The sequence below is a fragment of the Wyeomyia smithii genome, chromosome 2 (genome assembly GCF_029784165.1).
Source record: "Wyeomyia smithii strain HCP4-BCI-WySm-NY-G18 chromosome 2, ASM2978416v1, whole genome shotgun sequence".
NCBI lineage: Eukaryota > Metazoa > Arthropoda > Insecta > Diptera > Culicidae > Wyeomyia > Wyeomyia smithii.
This window is the reverse complement of record NC_073695.1, coordinates 96,478,876-96,492,057: the sequence shown is the minus strand read 5'-3', so window position 1 is coordinate 96,492,057 and position 13,182 is coordinate 96,478,876. Positions and strand designations below refer to the sequence as shown.

Sequence of the window (13,182 nt, the reverse complement as noted above, 5' to 3'; positions counted from 1 at the left end):
TAGCTTGTAATGCACACATTTAGGCAATGAGTTCGATCCAAATCACGTCAATGCACACTTAAATGTTTAGTTAACGACTGCCGCAAGAATGGTTAAGTTACAATAAACTATAATTTTGCTAAAATTAACTGAACTTTGGCCTAATCTCACCCCCTCTGTGGGGTGAGATTGTGCCAAAAACAAACAGTAGAATTAATTACCTGTTAAATGAACAGTAATGTATCTACGAATAATTAACATGAATAACATGATAAAATAGTAAGCATAAGGACGATCATAAACAACGTGGACTATTGAGAGGCTGTAGGGGGTTGACCAGAAACTACGTTTCATATGAATTATAGAAAATAGTATGACTGGATCAAATCGATATCTGGAGTAACCACTTATGAGAACGTGGCTTATAGCCAGTCTTTATGCACATGGTGGCGTATCCAGGTAGCTTAGAAAGGGAAAACGTTAGAACATAAAGCCTGAGAAGACTTTTCGTTTCAATTATTATGTGTCATTGACCACTGTATATTTCATTGGAAATCTTAAAACCGCTGGAAACGTACCCACAACCCTCCTTCCTCGTTTTAAAAGTCGTCAGTTTATATAGAATAGGTGTACAAAATTTTGTTACATGCCATAAGCAATATCAGTCATTGTAAATTTCCACCTAACAGTTGTTAGCTTACTGTTCTCAAGCTTTAATCATTATTTCAAATAATACTATAGCTAGACAACATACTTTATGTAAACGATGCAAGTATTTTGGTGTATACTGATATAATTTTGTCGTGAATGTGAATTCCGCACATTGTACCGTTCTTTATAGCTTGGCACAATCTAACCCCAGAAGGGCTCGAAAAAAGTACAGTTTAGAAAAACATTATTTTCTGAGCCAACACAGGTTCAATGCATAATATTTCCTCATCACATTGGAGACGACATCCTAACGTACCAAATGAGCAGTAAGTTTATGTGATTTCTTGATCGGGTTGGTTTCCCTGGGACATTTTTGGCTAACGTTATTTTCGCACGTTTTTCACCCTGTACTTTGAAATATTATTTAAGTGGAAGAGTTCCCTGATATTATCTATATTCCATTTAAATTTGTGAATAAATATGTCACGTTTCATAAAGTATTGAATTTGAGGTAGTAGGTTCAAGAAACCTTAAGTAATTTAACATACAAACATTTCCCGTTTTGGCTCAATCTCACCCCCGTGGCTTAATCTCACCCCGGCAGACGGTAGTTAAAAATTTTAATGATTCACTGATTTTGTATATTACCATCAGTGTTACATGTGTCTTCTCTTTTCTATCATAAAATAACTGTTTTATGCGAATCATTATGGTTTGGAACCATATTCATCTCTTCACTCAGCTGAGTGATTTTGAATTGGTTACTTTTTACTTATATCCTATTTAAATGTCAGTTGAACGTTTGATCAATTTAACCCAGTGGCTGATTGGCCTTTGGGTTTGTAATTTGCGAGTAGTCTTTTCGCATTCTCTGCGGTAGAATTTTCCCTACACTTTTCACTTTTTATTCACTTTCACTATTTAATTCTATCACTTTTCACTTTTCACTTGCAAATACGTATTTCGGCACTGACATAGTGCCTTCGTCAGTGCTTATTTGGACTGTTTCGAATCAAATGTAGTTAAAATGGCTGTTTTAGGATAAACTTCATTGCAATTTATTTTCAAAGTAATTGATATATTTATAATCACTTTTTACCCGCCATCATTCAAGTTTATCAAAGCAAAGGGGGATGTAGTTAGGAAAGCAAAAGCGAAAAAATACACCTCATCCAGACGGGACCTGGAAATAGAGATTGCGGGCTACTTAAATTTTTAATTTATTAAATTTTTGTTTTCTGTATTATTTTTTTTCTTTGCGTTACAATGTCTTATTGATTTTTTATATAGGTATTATTTTATCAAAAAGTAACTCACGAAACAACTAAAATTTATTTTTTTTGGTTTTAATAAATTTCGATGAAAATGTCATTTTAAACAAAATTCTCTCATATGAAAATTGCGCATTTGAAAAATAAGTTGAAGATGATTGTAGTTTTGGTAAAGAATACCTACCGAGAGTGTTTTCTTCAAAAAAAAAAAAAACATATACGAAGTTTGGTATCACGATAGGCTTTACAAACCCCAAAAAATTTATCAGTCAACGTGTTGCCTGAATGTTTAAAAATGGATATAAAATCGAAAAAATTATCAACTACGAATGTTTTACTATCTATCTCTGTGTTATGATGTGTACTTTCGATTAACAATTAGTTTCACTGCAGTTGATGCGTGTAAATCACTTGGGAAGAAACATATCACTTACATAGCGAAAGACACAATTATGGGTTACTTTTGGCAATCAAAATCATTTAGTCTATGATGTCGTCAAAATACGTAACGCAAGTTATTTTATTGTTGTAAAAGCTTGATAACAAGTTATTTTTTTCAGTCTTGATGCATTACCATGTAAAAGTAATGAAAATTGCCAAAATATGGACTGACCCACAATTGTGAACCGCAAAATATAACATTACTACAGTTATGGGTCCCTTCACCTATTGCACCGAGCAGAATTATAGAACTGCTAAAAAAAAAATTCTGTTTCGTGAGAATAGACGTATTTGCGTAAAAGTGACCCATAATTGTAGCTAACCAATAGTGAAATATAATAAAAACACTAACCTGATATTACGAATTTGACATTCATGAAAATTTATAGTAAACTAGCTGACCAGGCAAATTCCTTCCGGCCCATTTTGAAGTAGAATACTTCTCTCAGGAAGTTCGGCTACATAGGGATGTGAAATGAAAATCTAAAACCGAAAAAAGTGAAAAAATGTCCAATTTCAAATGCTAATAAATCGGTTAGTATTCGATGGATTTCCTTCGTTCTTGCAGCAAAAGATTGGAAAATCTTCTAAGATTCTTCCCAAAATAAGATAATTGTAATTTTATTATTCACACTATAGTACTATTGAAAATAGTCAAGCCTTGTCAAAACGAAAAATTCGACCTCTGATTGGTCGTTATATGCTTGCTTCCCAAGCACGGTCGACAGGATCATATACCTTGCAATTGAAAACATGCTATTTGGCCTATATAAGAACCTGTTTCAGCCGGAGCCGCTCATAATAGTTCTAGACAGCGACAACAGCAGTCGTCCTTCCTTAGCAGCAGCACTAGCTCTGTGGTTGGTCACCACGTCTCAGGAGCAGCGCGGTTTTTCTCAGCGTGTGTCGCCAGACAGCCATTATTCCCCCCGTGTTGGGGCAGCATGAAGATTGTCATCAGGAAATCCAATTTTGGAAATCAAAACGCCTTTTTGAAGGCAAATAAACAAGTCATTGAAAGTTAATAATTTTTGTCAACGCCAGCAAGTATTCTGTGTTGCATCCTAGCAATTTAAATTTGTCGCACCCGTTCAATTTACTGAATGTGAAATAGCTTCCACAGTGCATGTTGTCCGTGTATCTAAATTCCCTCAATGTTAGGGCAGCTCAAAGGTTGTAATTAGCAACCGATTTTGAACAGCAAAATGCTTTTTCGAAGGCAAATAAAAAAATAATTGAAGGTTAATAGTTTTCTGGCATCAACACAAGCAGACATTCTGTGCGGGATGCAATCAAATTCTGTTGTAGTTGTCTATTTTTTACTTTATTTAGTAAATTCCCCACTGTAGGGGCAGCGCAAACGCTGCGATCAGCATAACCGACATTGAATAATAAACTGCCCTGTTAGAACGCATTCACAAAAGCAGTCAGTTCGACTATGCAGAGCTAATATGAAAACGATTCAATCAATCAGCGTAAACAGAATTTCATCGTCTCCCAGCTGCCAAGTTGCAACATGATGCAACACGCAACAGCGAGCAAACGAAATCGCTTGATGTTACAAACCGCAATAAGATACGGGTTAAAACCGTTGCGTGTGTGAGAGCACCATCGGTGTTTATTCGCTGGATACACTATCTACTGTCTACTGAACGCAATAATCTGCTTACATGCGACACGGGGACGGGAACATTTTCTCCAACGAAACTGCGCAACACGACACAAAACATGTTATTTTGTTGCTTCAATGAGAGTGCTATCGGTGCGGTTCGACAAGAAATCATTTTTGTGCATCCATGCTACGAAACTGAGGAAAAACTTTAGAAACTGAAAAAAGAGGTGGAGCTTATCAAATGATCGCTCTGAGCCGGAATGAAGTCACACATATTTTTCAAGTTATGTCATTCCACCACCTACGAAAAATAATTCATTCCTATTTTCATTCCTATATAAGAGCCTGTTTCAGCCGGAGCCGCTCATAATAGCGACAAGTCGTCCTTCCTTAGCAGCAGCACTAGCCCTGTGGTTGGTCACCACGTCTCAGGAGCAGCGCGGTTTTTCTCAGCGTGTGTACAGCGACAACAGCAGTCGTCCTGCCTTAGCAGCAGCACTAGCCCTGTGGTTGGTCACCACGTCTCAGGAGCAGCGCGGTTTTTCTCAGCGTGTGTCGCCAGACAGCCAGTATTCCCCCCGTGTTGGGACAGCATGAAGATTGCCATCAGGAAATCCAATTTTGGAAATCAAAATGCCTTTTTGAAGGCAAATAAACAAGTCATTGAAAGTTAATCATTTTTGTCAACGCAAGCAAGCATTCTGTGTTGCATCCTAACAATTAAAATTTGTCGCACCCGTCTAATTTACTGAATGTGAAATAGCTTCCACAGTGCATGTTGTCCGTGTATCTTAATTCCCCCAATGTTAGGGCAGCTCAAAGGTTGTAATTAGCAACCGATTTTGAACCGCAACATGCTTTTTTCAAGGCAAGTAAAAAAATAATTGAAGGTTAATAATTTTCTGGCATCAACACAAGCAGACATTCTGTGCGGGATGCAATCAAATTCTGTTGTAGTTGTCTAATTTCCACTTTATTTAGTAAACCCCCCACTGTAGGGGCAGCGCAAAGGCTGCGATCAGCATAACCGACATTGAATAATAAACTGCCCTGTTAGAACGCATTCACAAAAGCAGTCAGTTCGACTATGCAGAGCTAATATGAAGACGATTCAATCAATCAGCGTAAACAGAATTTCATCGTCTCCCAGCTGCCAAGTTGCAACATGATGCAACACGCAACAGCGAGCAAACGAAATCGCTTGATGTTACAAACCGCAATAAGATACGGGTTAAAACCGTTGCGTGTGTGAGAGCACCATCGGTGTTTATTCGCTGGATACACTGTCTACTGTCTACTGAACGCAATAATCTGCTTACATGCGACATGGGGACGGGAACATTTTCTTCAACCAAGCTGCACAACACGACACATAACATGTTATTTTGTTGCTTCAATGATAGGCTCGACAGAATGTTCACAAGAAATCATTTTTGTGCATCCGTGCTACGAAACTGAGGAAAAACTTTAGAAACTGAAAAAAGAGGTGGAGCTTATCAAATGATCGCTCTGAACCAGAATGAAGTCACACACAGAGTTGCCAATAAAAAATGTATTTGAACTGGAAGAATGCTGAAGAAAAAACCGGAAAAAACTGGATTCCAAATAAATTTACAAAATACTGAGAAAATAAATTGTGAGAGAGCTTCTCTGTGATGGTTATTGAATCCAATATAAGTTTAAAATATGTACAGCAACTTCGGGCTTACATTTTGTTGAAATTGTAGACTGAAAATTTCCATTTATAGGAGCAAAATTTGAAATTGCGCTACCAGTTTATAACAAAATCAAGAAAATGAAGCTTTTTCCATTTACTTTAACTTTTAACAAAAGAATTGATGCAACGTTTTCTTACGTTACTTCTGTGAAATCGAACAATTTTTAAACTGCTATGCAACTGGAATAAATTTAAAGAATGCCGCCTGTTTAATATAGCAATTATTTCTTTTCTTCCGCCTGTTTTAATATAGCAATTATTTCTTTTCTTCATAATCTTATAAAATCTATTTGTTAGTTTTAGAATAAGGCTTGATTTACTCGTCTTTTTATCTCAACCATGCAATACAATCCTTAATTTGGCCGTGTTTCATGCGAGAAGATACAATACTGAAAATGCTGTTAATAATTGCTACAATCAAATACTTATCAACCCATAAAATTTACGTGCTAAAAATATTTCCAACCCAGTCGGAGCTTGAGTGTCCAAAAAATCTGGATAAAACTGGCAGATATACAAAAATAACTGGAAGATTTTGGGATTAAACTGTTTGACTGGATCACTTAAAAAAAAACTGGAAAATCCAGTTTAAACTGGAACATTGGCAACTCTGGTCACACATATTTTTTAAGTTATATCATTCCACCACGTACGTAAAATAATTCATTCCTATTTTCATCCCTATATAATAGCCTGTTTTAGTCGAAGCCGCTCATAGTAGTTCTGAACAGCGACGACAGCAGTCCTCCCTTAGCAGCAGCGGGAGCGAGCAGTGGGTACCATCGATAGCGGATAGCGGCCACAACTGTGGCATGGCTGCGAATAAGCGTAGCAGTTTCAGCGGATCTCACCATCGATAGCAGCAGGGCCAGCAGATGCAGGTACAGCGGATACCAATGGCGGCCACAACTGTGGCATGGCTACGGATAGCGTTGCAGGTGTTCAGCAGTTGGGCCAGCGTATAGCGGCCACAACTGTGGCATGGCTATGCATAGCGTAGCTGTTGTAGCGGGTATATCAGCATCGATAGTAGCAGGGTCAGCTGATGCAACGACACTCCCTCCACTAAAATGCTGTTTCAGTGTGGTAGCGGGAAGCATCAGCAGCAGGCTTGCATGAAGTGAATACATCAGCCAGCAACTTTCTCTAAGGCCTCTGCCATAATAGACGCGAAAAGCGGCGCGAACCGATTCGCTCGGCCGTAGGTTGATGTACAGCTCTACTGATGGCTGTACATTAACCTACAGCTGAGCGAATCGGTTCGCGTCGCTTTTCGCGTCTATTATGGCAGAGGCCTAATGGGAAAGTTGTATCAGTTTGTTCAGAAGAATATTATTGTCGGTAATATTACAGAGATGCGATTGCGTAAATCCGATTTTGAATTAAACAATTGTTCTTTTGAGAACAAATAACACACTTATTTGAAGAGTTAATAGCTTTTGGTACCAATAGCAGTATAGTGACAGCCTCAGCGGTAGATGCAGATGCAGCCGGTACTTCCCTGAGGCCGATGAAAAGGTAAATGGGAGCACGGCGAAACAGTTCGGGTTATGCTTAGACGCGCGTCATTTTTCGTTGTTGATATTCCCCACATGGAACGACGCGCTTTCGTATGATAGCGGTGGTATTAGCGGTAGATGCATTTGCCAACACTTACTCCAGTAAAGCCGTGTCTAGTTTTCAATGTGAAAACACCTTTCTCATTGTGTTGACCGTGCGCCTCAGTCCTCACTATCAATGATAAATTGAATAATTGTCCTTATAAGGAGAACAAATGAATTAATGAAGATTTAATTTTGAATTAGAATACTTCTCTCAAGAAGTTCGGCTAGGGATGTAAAATGAAAATCTAAAACTGAAAAAAGTGAGAAAAATTTCAAATGCTAATAAATCGGTTAGTTTTCGATGGATTTCCTTAGCTTTTGCAGCAAACGATTAGAAAATCTTCTAAGATTCCTACTAAATGCATGGAATTGCAATTTTATCATTCGAACTATTGTACTATTGAAAACTCTTAAGCCTTGTCAAAACACAAAATTCGACCTCTGATTGGTCGTTATACCGCGCTCTCCCAAGCACGGTCGGCAGAGTTATGGACCTAGTAAATTGGGAATGCATCATTTGGCCTATATAAGAGTTTCATCAGATAATAAACAAACATTTCATCGGATATTAAATTGAACAACTGAAATTTGAAGAACACAAATGATTATTTGAAGAGTTAATATTTTCTCGTTTTGCGCTATAATCCAAAGTTAATTATCTTCATCTACATGCATACTCTGTTTATTATTACGTGTTTGCGTCGCTTAGTGTTTGGCTACGGTCATGCAGAACGCAAATAACGGCGCGATGCGATTCGGCAAGACGAAATGTGTTGAAATGTATAGCTCTACTTCGCCTTAAAAAGAGCTGTACATTTCACCACGGTAAGGCGAATCGCATCGCGCCGGCATTCGCGTTCTGCATAACCGTAGCCTTTGTTCCGTTCCCGTTTTATGATGTCGTATTAAATGTGCATATTACAATTCGGCAGCACTTCAACTTCTCATTTGCACACAGTTTAAGAATATCCAATGAACTTCATTCAAAATATCAGACAAAAAGAAATTACAATACTGCCAATGAACGGTCAACGTTTATTTACTAGAAAAAATGACTGACACGCAAGCAGCCAGGTTATCTTACTTGTAAAAGTATTCTACTTCAACCTTGCGGTCGTGGCTTTGCATACAACCTTCTTGTGATTTTTTTTATTAAAATAATTTTTAATATTCCAAATTGATTGATTCCTTGCCATTTGTTTGTTAAAGAATCGAAAATTGGATACGATCAAAGTCAAAAGATAAATCGTTTGAAATGACTTGTTTCATCGGAATGACAACATCGTCGCCTTTTGGCTTCTGTATATCACCTTGATTCTGGAAATATCTATATTGAGTAGGGTAGAGGAACCATATTTCGTCCGGGCACCATATTTCGCCCTCCTGTGGGTCCTCACGATATTAATGCTTTTGAATGTTCAAAGACAAATAATATTCGCTACTCTCAAGCTTGAAATCTCATGATATCTTCAACGCTGGTACGTGATTCATGGTTATAATATTTTACTATTTTACGAGCTATCAATAGAGCGTCTGCTAGTTAGGCTGATTTTCTTTTGGTTTGCAGAAACGAGTGCTAAATATTTCTAAGCGGAATTGTACTTCAAACTATGAGCATATTGTATTTTTTATTGGCATATGAAATTTCCTGAATGTGATTTTAATGATTTCATGTTAGTTATAACAAAAATATCGATTTTTCTGAAGATTTTTCATAATTATTAAGAGGCGAAAAATGAGTCACATTACTGGGCGAATCTCTATACACTGTTTTGGGAATATGATGTGTGCCTAATTTTCGCCCTGCCTATAAATAACAATTAAGTGGAAAATAATAACAACGTTCCCGACACAAGCTTGATAAGGTCTTTTTATATAAAAATCAAGATTTGTATGCATGTATATTTCAACATAACTTTTGAATGCTTGTATTGATTTCCATCAAACTTGGCATACGTGTGTTTTTCACAGAGCTGATGGTCATAGAATTGAAAAGAAAGAAAGGGATAACCATCCAGAAAAAGTATCATGCTCAGAAACTCAGAATCGGTGTCCGATGCCATTTTGAAGCCCAACACGGCGATTTCCAGTTTACGAAAAGTGAAACGACGTTTTCCGGTACTCTGCATACATAATTAACCACCGTTATCGGTTACTATTTGGATGTTTTAGGAATATCTGTGGCTTATGTTGCATTTCCAGCGATTTCAAAAATTCGCTTTGATCGATTGTTTGTTTTCACCTCCCGCTTCTTGATGTAGCAATAATAATAATGATTTGATAGCGGAAAGTTCAAAGAACGTTTCGAAAAGTTGCTGGAGCTGGTGCATTTTTAAATTAAAGATTTATCAAGAACATCGATTGAAACAAATAAGAGCTTATAAAAGCTTTTAATATAAAAAATAGCGGTGTATATGAATATATGATTCATATTCATCGCGGAACAGCTAGACCAAACTTGACGTAGGTATTTTTCGATGAAAAATTGATTGTTATAGAAGAATAAACCAAAGATTGACTCATTATTGACAACATGATCTTCTTACAATCCAGTTTGAAATGATAGGTTCAATAGTAACATAGAATATCAAAAAACCAGACCGTAATAACTTTTAAGCCACCATAACAACAAGAGCTAACATGGAATACCGAGTAAGGCTGGGTATTTGTAAAATAAATGCTTTTCACGGTTAACCAACCAATTGCATAACATAATTAAGTTGATTTTCTTTTCATATGTTGATTTGTTTCATTTAACAGCTGTTTTCGTCATATTTCCGAGGAGGGCGAAAAATGGATCCTTAAGTGAACGCAATTAGGATTTTCGGGGTCGAATTTAGGGGTTCGGACACCCATCAGGAAATTTCTATTTAACTCGACTAGATAAGTTATTTTGGCTGTAAAGCGACCCGAATGCGCAACACAATGTTTATTGTGCACTATACAGTAAATACTGCACATCGTCGAAGTAACACATGAAAATGTATAACGTTTAATTGGTTAGTCATGAATAAAGTGGGCGATTTATGGGTCCGTTACCCTAGTCATTTTCGGCAGATTTTCAGAAACCGGGAGTCACCATCTTAGACTTAAAAGTGGCATGTGAAGTTAATTTCTGGCCGCTGGGCGTCATTATGGTTCCGAAAACCTTTATATCGGATGGTATTTGGTCATTCTAGACTGTTTTCCAGACACCGGAAGTCGCCATCTTAGAACTCAAAACGGTGTCTGTGATCGATTTTCAGCTTCTGTGTATCATTTTGGTTCTGGATATTGGGTGGAAATCGGTCGTTTTTGGCTATTTGTGACTTCAGTGCATCATTACGATTCCGGAAATTCCCATGTTGGGCGATTTTTGCGCACTTTCGGCTAGCTGAACGTCATTTTGGTTCTGGAAACACCCATAATGGGTGGTATTCGGTCATGTTCAGCTGTTTTCCAGAAACCGGTGGTTTCCATCTTAAAGTTAAAAATGGTGTCTGGAGTCGATTTTTAGCTCATGTGCAAATAAGCAAAGCAAAGCCTTGGAGCTACATTCCGATTCGGAATTCGACCTCCTAATTGTACACAGACTTCGCAGCCAACTGTTTAGTGTACAGGTCAATTGCGGGAATCCTACTGACACTAACAGTCTCTCCCGAACCGAGACTCGAACCTACGACGACTGGCTTGTTAGGCCAGCATCGTATCTCAAGACCATCTGAGAGATAATGTGCATGGCATGGGTCCAGTGCATCATCCTGATTATTTTAGGCTGTATTCCGGAAAAACTGGTTGAAATATCTGTTTAAATTGTCTGGGAGACCTCTCTCCCTTCCAGAGTATGGAGAAGAACCGAACCACCATAGAAATTTATGTTAGATTTGTATAAGAGCCCTTCCTTTGTGAAAAGAGAGGGGTGTCGAACCGCCACGAAAACATTTTTTTTGCTCCCAAAAATCTCCACATGCCAAACTTGGTCCCATTTAGTTTTGTTGGTATAATCACCGTTACTTCATATGTATCATATTGACCCTCTAGTGCTCAAATTAATTTCTGAACGGACTTCGACAAAATCACTATAAGCCATTATAAACACTTTTTAAGTATTTATTGAAGCTTTTCGGAACTTCGACTGAAGCCCGCCAAATGGCGGCCTTGGGCACTAGAGGGTTAATTGATATTTTTCGGTGAACAATTACAAAACATCTATTATTTTGCGTGACATTTCGGCCTACTGTTACGTTTCAGCCATCTTCTGACGCCTGCAATTTTATTAAAAAAAAAAAAAAAAAAAAAAAAAACACATTTTAAAAAATACATAAAAAACACATAAAATCATTTTGTCATAACTGTCGCTTTTTTTTCCTCACAAATCACAATTCGATCGCCGCAGCTTTTCGTCACCTCTTTCAGCGCCGCACGATCAGGTATCACTGCGGGTGTGCTGTGATGCTGTGTCGATCGTCGCATTTGTTTCCTCTTCACCGTCCATTGTTTGTACCTTGCCGTAGCTTTACCACAAGCGCATTGTAGTTGGTGTTGAACGTTCCGCACTCACGCTGGAGGTTCACCGCGTTGCGTTCGCCAACCAACTTGATGTGGAATGTCTCTGCTGTGATTCTGCTTTCCTGGTCAACAATACGTTCTAAGATTGTCACTTTGTCGAAATCAAACATATGTCCGTTACCTATCGTGTGTTGTGTCAGGCCCGTTCGGTTGTCTTTGCGTTTGATGTCATTTTTATGCTCTCCTATTCTCGTGTCCAAGTTTCTGCTCTGCCCAACATACATTTTCCCATCTCCAGTTCTACAGGGGATAAAATATACAACATTTTTTTGTTGCCCTGGTGGAATGGAATCTTTTAGTTTGCTGAAAATAACGTTTTTTAATTTATTTTTAGGGTTGACGACTTATGTCAACCCGTTCTTTTTGAGCGTTTTTTGCAGTTTTTCACTCAAGCATTGAACATACGGCGTCGTAAAATATTTGGTCTCCTCTTTTTCATCATTATTTTGAAGTCCGTTGTGTTGTTTGTGTACCCTTTGTTTCAGAACGTTTTGGACGAACCACTCAGGAGCAATTCTCGCTGAAACCAGGCCACTAGGTGCAAAAGGTCTTTCGAAAAAAAAATGATTATGGGTCATTCCATACGAAGTGACCACGAAAAAGCACAAACTTGAACACGACCATCACAGATTTTGTTCAAAGTTGGGAGAATTATTCATCTACTGTCACTTTGGAAAAATCCCAATTTTGGTGTCGATTGGAATACCGCCCGCTCTGTGGGACCCCCCTGTTTATTGCAAAGTCACGCATTTTTTGTTCAAAATCTCTTTTTTCTTTTGCCGTTTTTGCATTTGCCGAAAAATGTAAATTTAGTTTACAAAAATAATTTATCTGGCAACACTTCCGGTCAAAACTAACATATTTCCTGGATTCCTTGGTTTTTATTTTTTCAAAAATCGTCTATTAGTTTTTATCGGACATCTTACGTCTATGAATTGTAAGAAAAAGAAAAAAAGGGATTTTCGACAAAAATTGCGCGACTTTGCAATAAAGAGGGGGTCCTGGAGAGCGGGGGGTGTTCCAATCGACACCAAAATTGGGATTTTTCCAAAGAGACAGTAGATGAATAATTCCCCCATCTTTGAACAAAATCTGTGATGGTCGTTTCCAAGTGGCATCTACACTTCGTATGGAATGACCCTTATGGCATTTTTGTTTGATTGAATATGTTGACCCCTCGGTCACCAAGGGGTGAAATAGTTTCTAGAAAAGTGGAAAATTTAACAATTCTTGATGTTTTATTTGAGCTATATCTCTGAAATTCGTTATGGAACCTATTACAAGTAGCACTTTTCTGTAAAGTTGAATTATAGGGCATTCATTTGAAGTAATCAGAATTTTGACCGCCATCTTGTATTT

The 13,182-nt window shown here is 37.9% G+C and overlaps 1 protein-coding gene across 3 annotated transcripts in view; it reads left to right on the top strand.

Moving 5' to 3' along the window:
• The window catches only part of LOC129722666 (uncharacterized), a 395,463-nt gene that overhangs the window by 2,484 nt on the left and 379,797 nt on the right, over nucleotides 1-13,182 (top strand). The gene's annotated exons all lie outside the window — the stretch shown is intronic.